Below are 7928 nucleotides of genomic sequence, written 5' to 3' on the forward strand. Positions count from 1 at the left end.
AAAATCCTTCAATGTAGACCTAAAAGGTGAGTTTAATGGTATATTCCACCTAAAATTCACTACTGTAGACCTTGGAGGTTGGTCTGATGGTATATTCCACCCAACATCCTTGAACATAAACTTAAAAAGTTCATTCAAAGGAATATTCCACCTAAAATCCTTCAATGTAGACCTAAAAGGTGAGTTTAATGGTATATTCCACCTAAAATTCACTGCTGTAGACCTTGGAGGTTGGTCTGATGGTATATTCCACCCAACATCCTTGAACATAAACTTAAAAAGTTTGTTCAAAGGAATATTCAACCTTCAACGTAGACCAAAAAATCTTGGTGTAAAGGAGTATTCCACCTTAAATGTAGACCTAAAGAATAGTTTGGAGTAATATTCTACTCTAAAATCTTCCAATGTAGACCTAAAAGGTTTATCTGATGGTATATTCTACCCAACATCCTGGAACATTTACCTAAAAGGTTGGTTTAATGGTGTATTCCCAGAAGAACCCTTGAACATTGGGCTTAATGGTATATTCCACCCAAAATACTTGTACATATACCAAGAAGTCAGTGTAAAGGAAATGTAGACCTAAAAGGATTGTTTTAAGGAATATTTAAATGATTATTTCCATTATTTAATAATCTGTTATCAGTCAGACCCCTGACAAACTTATTTTCATCAGTTTTTTAGTGGAAGTCACAAATAAAGGAGCTCTTGGTTTTTCCTGGCGTTACTGAGTCCAAAGCTGCTGTTTCAACACAGACACGTTCACATGCATCCACAAACCTCTCAGCACTCAAACACCCACAGACAGGAGGCCAGCTGGGCCGAGGCTCGGCGGCGTCCTCAGACCCACGAGTCGGGGAGTCGCTGAACTTGTTGGTCCGGTTTGAAGGCCTCCATGTGGTCCAGTAGAAGTCCACGTAGTCAGTGTTGGCTTTGAACCGCAGCAACTGGCCTCCATCAGGTGGACCGGCTCGTCCTCGTAGGACTCCTCCTGTAAGCCTTGAGGGAACCACAGGAACATTCAGTAGCTGTTGGAGTTCTTCCTGTCAGGCTCGTGGTAGAACAGCTCTGGAGTATCTTGTACTTGTCTTATCTGGAACAATCTAACAGCCTAAACTGTTAACAGCAGAGTAAAGAAGCAAACACTCAGGCATAGATTAGGACTCAAACTAGATTTATTTTAGAAAACAAATTAACTTAGAGGCATTTGTTCACACATGTGGCTGAATAGGAAGCCGTCCAATCAGGTTAGAGGTCTTCACTCTGTAGGTTGTTTGTTTGGTGAGACTCTTGGACCTCCATCAGCTGACGTGGATGTTTGATGGTCTTCCTCTCTAGTGCCAGATGATTCATCCATGAATTCAGCAGCTACAGACTGAAATGAAGCTCATGCTGCCGTTATTGAATTCCTGTTCCAGATCAAATGTTCAGAGCTCACCTTGAATGCAGCCGTCTGCTGTCTGATAGTTTTTCTCATTGTAGTCTTCAGTAAAGTCTTTTTCCTCATGTCAGGATGTGGTGAGACTCTTTCTCAGTCTCTGCAGACGTCCCTCATTGTGCATCTCCAGAAGAAGAAACAGAAAAACTGGTCACTGCTTCAGCATCACAAACGCTCTCCAGCATTGAGAGTGTTTTAGGAATTCATTCATTGTGTTGTGAACTTTGAAGGAGCAGAAACTTTACAACTGCCAAAGATATGAGCTCCAATTCTGGATGTTTTAGGAAATGAAATTCATCAAATGAACACTTGATTATTGCTGATAACTCTCATTAAATTACTGAAGAAATCCAACATAAAAACCTGTAAACTCTCAGGCAGCTTTTGTTAAAGTTTGTCTATAATTCTATCATCATGTTCTGGAACCAGGACTCTGCAGAAGTTCCTTCAATCAGATACTTGTGTGTTTCTGTTTAAGGCCTCAGGTTTGAACGTACAGCAGAGGATTAGAAAGGAGTGATTTTAATATTTAAATCAGTCCAGTAAATGTTTGGAGTAAAAATGATTAAAATTTGGATTTAGATAGATTTGTGTCAAATAATATTGTAGAGTCTCACTTAAATATATCCAAATTAGTTCAGTGTATTTACACTTTATAGAATATTTGATTTCTTAATCTCAATACTGTAGGGTCTGACCCTAAATATTATAATAATGATGTCAATTTAAATAATATTTTAGTGCAGAGTCATAGACTTTAATCAGTTAAACTTACATAATAAATATCACTGTACAATCTTAACCTGAACATTCATATTATTGAGGTAAATTTACATAAATCCTGATATTCTAGAGTCTTAACTGGAATATTTCTAACATGAATCTTTTTGTATTGTGCTGATAAACAACAATAACCCGACTTTCTGATAATATTTATCGTCTGTGGTTGTGAGACTAAATTCCTCCACATCCTGGATCTTTATATGCATCCGCTGTAGGAATAAATAAAAATAAAATCTGTTCATTTCCACATCATGCACATTTATTTACTCTTAATATCTCAGACTGAATGGTAGCTGGCAGTAAAAACAAACTCATCTGCTGGACTGAATTTCCCAAAATGGAAACATGGACAGAATTTAACACTCATGTATCCATGGCAACGCTAAGGTTTCTGCTTCTTACCAAAGTTCACAACACAAGTAAAGATTTTAATGTAAAACTTCAGGAATGACTGCTGACCATAAGTATTCTGATCAATACTTCATGATCAATATCAGGACAGATGTTACAACTCCAGCTGTTGCATTAGACTGCAGTTATTCACAGAGAAATTAAAACATCACATTCCTCATAAAAACTAGATGGGACTTTTTTAAAATAAAGTGTTGGTGAATAAACAGTGTAAAAAGTGCAAAGCAGCTCCATTAAATCAGGAGATGTGAGACTTCCACAGCATGGATCACCATCTGCTGTGTTGATTCATAGCTGAATGTCAGAATGAACTGAGATAGAAAAGCTGCTTTGAGCTGCAACATTACGGTCTGACAATCCAACACCATCACAGTTTTCATCTGGTTGTTTTGCTCCAACATGCTGTGAAGTTCAGTTTTTACCTGAATCAATACAGAGATTCTATTTCCAACCAAGATTGGAATAAAAATTAGAATGTTATGAGGTTATTAATGCAACTAAATCCTTTCAGATGGAAGGATTTACTTCTAAGTTCTAATTCAAGTTTCAGTTGGAGCACATTGCATTCACAAAGAAAAACAGCGATACCTTCATAGCAACATTTAATAAACCTAAAGCTTCCCTGTTGGCTCATTGGTGGAGTTTGTTACTGAGCATCTGAACCTTAAATCCAGTGAGACGACCATCTTCAGTCGAGGCCAGTCAGAGAACTTCAAGACCTTCCATCAGCTGGACCAGATGTGGCATCATCTCCCTCTGAACATCTGGATGACAGGAGAAAAGACAGAAATCAAACACAGATCACAGAAATACAATTTATTCACTTTCATCATTTTATAAAAGTAGCATGAACTTTATTAAAACATGACAATATCAGTTATGAAAGTAAATGTTTTTATCTTGTGTTGAAGCTAAATTTAAAGTCAATTTTAATGACAGTTTATCCTGAGAGGAGTGAGAATGGAGCTTGTCTTTCCTTTTTAGAATATTCCCTCAAAATATTCTGTTTATTATTGGCTTTAGAAGCATTTTTCTTTACTTATTTATTTTTAGATACCTCAGACTGATGCACTTTGCTGGTTTGCAGATAATTTCATGTACAATGACAATAAAGATCTTCTATTATAACATATTTTGCTAAAACAAGAACTGCAAACCTTCTCAACCATCTCTCAGTCTGCAAAATTCCAACTGCGACAAAGAATTCTCTGATGTAGTTCTTATTATAATATTTACAGAACCAGCCCTGGAATTAATAAAAATCTATTTATGGATATGATTTTCTCTGATGGGACCACTAAAACTGCATCCAATAAAGTAAATCTCTTCTGCACTGCACACATACTACACTTTTGTATAACTCTGGATGTCAGAGTAAAGGCAGACAGATCCACCGATCAGCCACAACATTCTGACCACTGACAGCTGAAGAGAACAACATCCATCATCTTGTTCTAATGCAACGTTCTGCTGGGAAACCTTGACGTTCATGTGGATGTTTGACATGTACCACCACCTAAACACTGCAAGACAAACAACCCCCTAGTCTCCATGGCAACAGCAGTCCTTGATGCCAGCTGTCACCCTCAGCAGGACAAATTAAACTGCTCAGGAGTGGTCCGAGGAACACGACAGAGCTAAGCTGTTCACCTGGGTTCCACACTCCCCACATCCACATCTGATGGAGCATCTGTGGGATGGTCCAGGATCAGCCTGGTCTAGGTAGGACCCACCCTGCAACCCACAGGATCCACAGAATCCACAGGACATCCCCAGAGGTTCTGATGAACCACTGGGTCAGAGGAGTTTTAGCAGCATAAAGGGACCAACACAGTATTAGTCAGGTGGTCAAAATGTTATACTGTTATATTGTCATGCTGATTATATGATCAGTAAATGTTACTGTCAATTATAACGTTCACATTGATCAGGAAAAAAACAAACTATCAGTTCATTCAGAAACTGTGGGGTTAAACCTAAAAACACAGACCTCAACAGCAGTTTGTTTCAAAGCAGAACACCAGCCGGTTTTCACTAAAGAAGCTTTCAGAGCAACAATTAAATGACAGTTTTGTTCTCATTAAGTTCAGAGTCAGCCAAAATAATGTACACACATCAGGAAAAGAAAAAGTTTTCTAAATATTTCATTTGTATAAGTACTTCTATACATATAGATTCCTCTTTCTAAGTTTGATCAAATCACGATAACTCTGTGTCCTGTTGTACGATGTTTTCCCAACAGATGGCATTACCCTCATGAATGGAGCATCAACAAGTGACGTCTACAACAGAACAGAAATGTCTGGAAGCCAGTGGCCACCACTTTGAGCACCTCTTGTAATTGTAGAGGCCAAAGATAACTTTGATTAATCTTGTGATGTCTGAATAAACTTGGTATTGAAATATTTATGCAAGTTTTTCTTTTCCTGATGTCTGTAAACATTATTTTGGCTGACTCTGTATAATGGGTTTCTGACAGGTCACCAGGCAACATCTTTTTATAATAATGACAAACATACCTGCATTCTACAGGAGTGATTTTCCTCATGTGCAGGTAAAGATGTGTGAGGAGCTTAGAGATGACAGGAGCAGGAGTCATCCTCACTAATTCAGCTTCCACCTAGAAACAGAAAGACCACAAAGAAACGCACTGATATACTCTCAAACGTTCAACCTCAGCCTCAAAATATCTGTTTAGGAAGTGTTGTGTTTCTAAATTCTGCTGAAAGCATTGACAGACATTCTCTTACAAGGTTGTGTAAAAAGCAGCCTGTCCTCTGAGCTACTGAGAAATCTTCCTGAACAAAGTTTCTACGTGTAAATCGGCTCAACAAAAACTAAAGCCTCAGTCACAGATAACAGGTATCGCAAATTATAAACAACTTTCTTTGTTAACTTAGACTTTTTGCTGCAACCTCACATAAAAAGGGGAGTTTAACTCGTCAGGTGACTGAAAATGAACGGCTTGTGCAGTTCTAGATCCGAAAGTAGGATGTTTCAACTCATGTTTTACTACAAATACATGCAATAATAAATAAATACAATGGCTGGTTGTTAGTTTATTCACTATTAATGTCACTTTATATACTGGATTGAACTTGAGAAGTGGAAGAGAGAAGGAATTTAATGAAATTATGGAGATTCAGAGAGGTCATGTTGCGCAATGTTAAGTTCAGCGGTTTAATTCAAACCAGCTGAATGTTAAACTTCAGTGCAGCTGAACGGGTTTCAGTTAACCTTAAAGTAAAATAACTTTTTTAAAAGCTTAGGAGAGGTTGAGAAGTTAATTCTAATCATCACGGACAGCTGCGGCAGCAACTAACACAGGTGTTCAGAGGTAAGTTAGCCACCTGTGTTAATTAGCCCGCTAGCTAACTTAGCCGCCTAGCTAGCTAACGCGTCCGAACCAACTGCTCAAACACGACAAAACACAACTCTTCACAAGTCGCTGACTTAACATACAACAAAACAACGCTGCTGGTTAGAAGTATTTATCTTCTTACCGTGTTTTACTCCAAAAACTAGGTCAACAGCAGCCAGAGATGCTACCAGACTTGCCGACCATGTATGTATAGATGACTAGATCCGCTAGCGCGCTGTCTTCTATAGATATCTATGGTCTGACCAATCGCTGCTCTCTGGCTCCGCCCTCTGAGAATCTTGTTGTCGTTTGGCTCCACACTTGCTGATGACCACTTCCGGTCTCAGAAAATTTTTTAAAAATGACATTTTTTCGTTTCTATCTCTTACTGATTTTATTTTTTTGTTATTCTAAATATAAAATGACAATCAAAGCATTTTTTAAATTTCGTATATCCCTTTTTGATCATGAAAAGGAAAAACGCCTTGTATTTCAATTTTAATTTTTTTATTTTAAAGCGAAAATTAAATAACCACTCGTTTTTTGTTTTTCAATATGGAAAATCCAACTGCCAGATAAATACACGGACCGACATTGTATACAGTGCATTGCAATGCCTTTTCAGACTCAGCATGTAAATTAGTACTTTTTTTTTTTCATTTTACAAAATATTTTGTTGGATTCAACAAAACAAGGAAAATCTGTAAAACAATATTAATTTTTTTAACCATTTTCCAGTTCATAATATAGATATTTCTTCTTTCACGTAACAGTAAATATCTGTAAAATAATTGCATTCATAGTGATTTTAAACACAGGAAGTTTATAATCATGCAATATTCATGAACAAATTGTAATTTGTAAAGATGAAATTAATCATGTAAAAATAAAATAAAATTTGATGTGGATGATATTTACAGTTTTTGCCCTTTTTAAAGTTGATATGTAAATAATAATTTTTTTCTGTGATTTTACTAATTTTATTTGTAATCAAACAAAACAAAGTTTGTCTATAAAAACGGTAATATTCTCAAAAACTGCAGTTAAATACTGGAATATATTTTTTAATTTGTACTGTTTTAAATCCCAATTTAAAATTCAAAAAATACTTTTTCCCCCACAAGTTTGTTAGTTAATATGTGTAACTTAACAAACAAGGCAAGATCTGCAAAATAACAGTAAATTTTTTTTTTTTTTAAAAAAATAACTTTTTTTTACATTTTAGAAAAACTTTTTAATATTTTTACAGCGCTGCTGATTCAAAAAGATATGTGAAATGCATTTTTGAAAGGCTTGTGAAACTGTTTTATGGGTTTTTAAAATTTTCCTGGGATTCATCTTATCTACTATTATCATTATTCTATCTATTGTGTGTCCACTGACGGTAAAGTTGAGCCTTTAATTTTAGAGGTCTGACTACTTTTTAGGGATAAAGTAAGTCAAGCAAGACTCAAGCACAGTCTAAAATGTATCTGGCATAATCATCAGGCCTCATTTAGCTGACACAGCTTACCAGAATTGCACTGAACCACAATCAACACTTGTAAGTGTCTCATATAAAAGTGCTGTGTGCTCTTTTCAGCATTAACCTGCTGGCCCTTCATCATTTCCTCCAGCCTACGGCCCTCCTGACTCATCGCCACTGTGACTCCCCGTGGCATCCATCGGTCAGTGTGCTTTGTATACTGCTGATGTCTGTGTTTACCAGCCTTACACGCAACGTTAGCCAGAGATGTCACCTACAGCATGTAGCATACAGAAAGTCTGCATCCCATTCACACAAGTCTACGTGCACGCTCGCAGAGTTTTAACAGAAACGCAGCAGCAGCAAAGGAGAGAAAAGTCTTCAGGCTTTGTGTTTGATAAACAACTGAGTGCAGATAATGAGTTGATAAGACGTCACTTTCATTTAGAGCGGGGACTCGACTGCATCTA

General features: G+C 37.0%; 1 long non-coding RNA gene across 2 annotated transcripts; it reads right to left on the reverse strand.

Annotated features, from left to right (window-relative positions):
* Nucleotides 1-1149: 1149 nt before the first annotated feature.
* On the reverse strand, nucleotides 1150-6234 carry LOC129350292 (uncharacterized). 2 transcript variants are annotated; one of them, XR_008603639.1, is made up of 5 exons: nucleotides 6136-6234; nucleotides 5152-5252; nucleotides 4283-4424; nucleotides 3296-3396; nucleotides 1150-1562 (listed from the first exon to the last, which is right to left on the reverse strand). It is a non-coding gene; the product is annotated as an uncharacterized LOC129350292 (long non-coding RNA). The 2 variants fall into 2 exon arrangements; XR_008603640.1 differs by lacking the exon at nucleotides 4283-4424 and having other exon boundaries at nucleotides 1151-1562.
* Between the last annotated feature and the right edge of the window lie 1694 nt (nucleotides 6235-7928).

The sequence above is a fragment of the Amphiprion ocellaris genome, chromosome 13 (genome assembly GCF_022539595.1).
Source record: "Amphiprion ocellaris isolate individual 3 ecotype Okinawa chromosome 13, ASM2253959v1, whole genome shotgun sequence".
Taxonomy (NCBI): Eukaryota; Metazoa; Chordata; class Actinopteri; family Pomacentridae; genus Amphiprion; species Amphiprion ocellaris.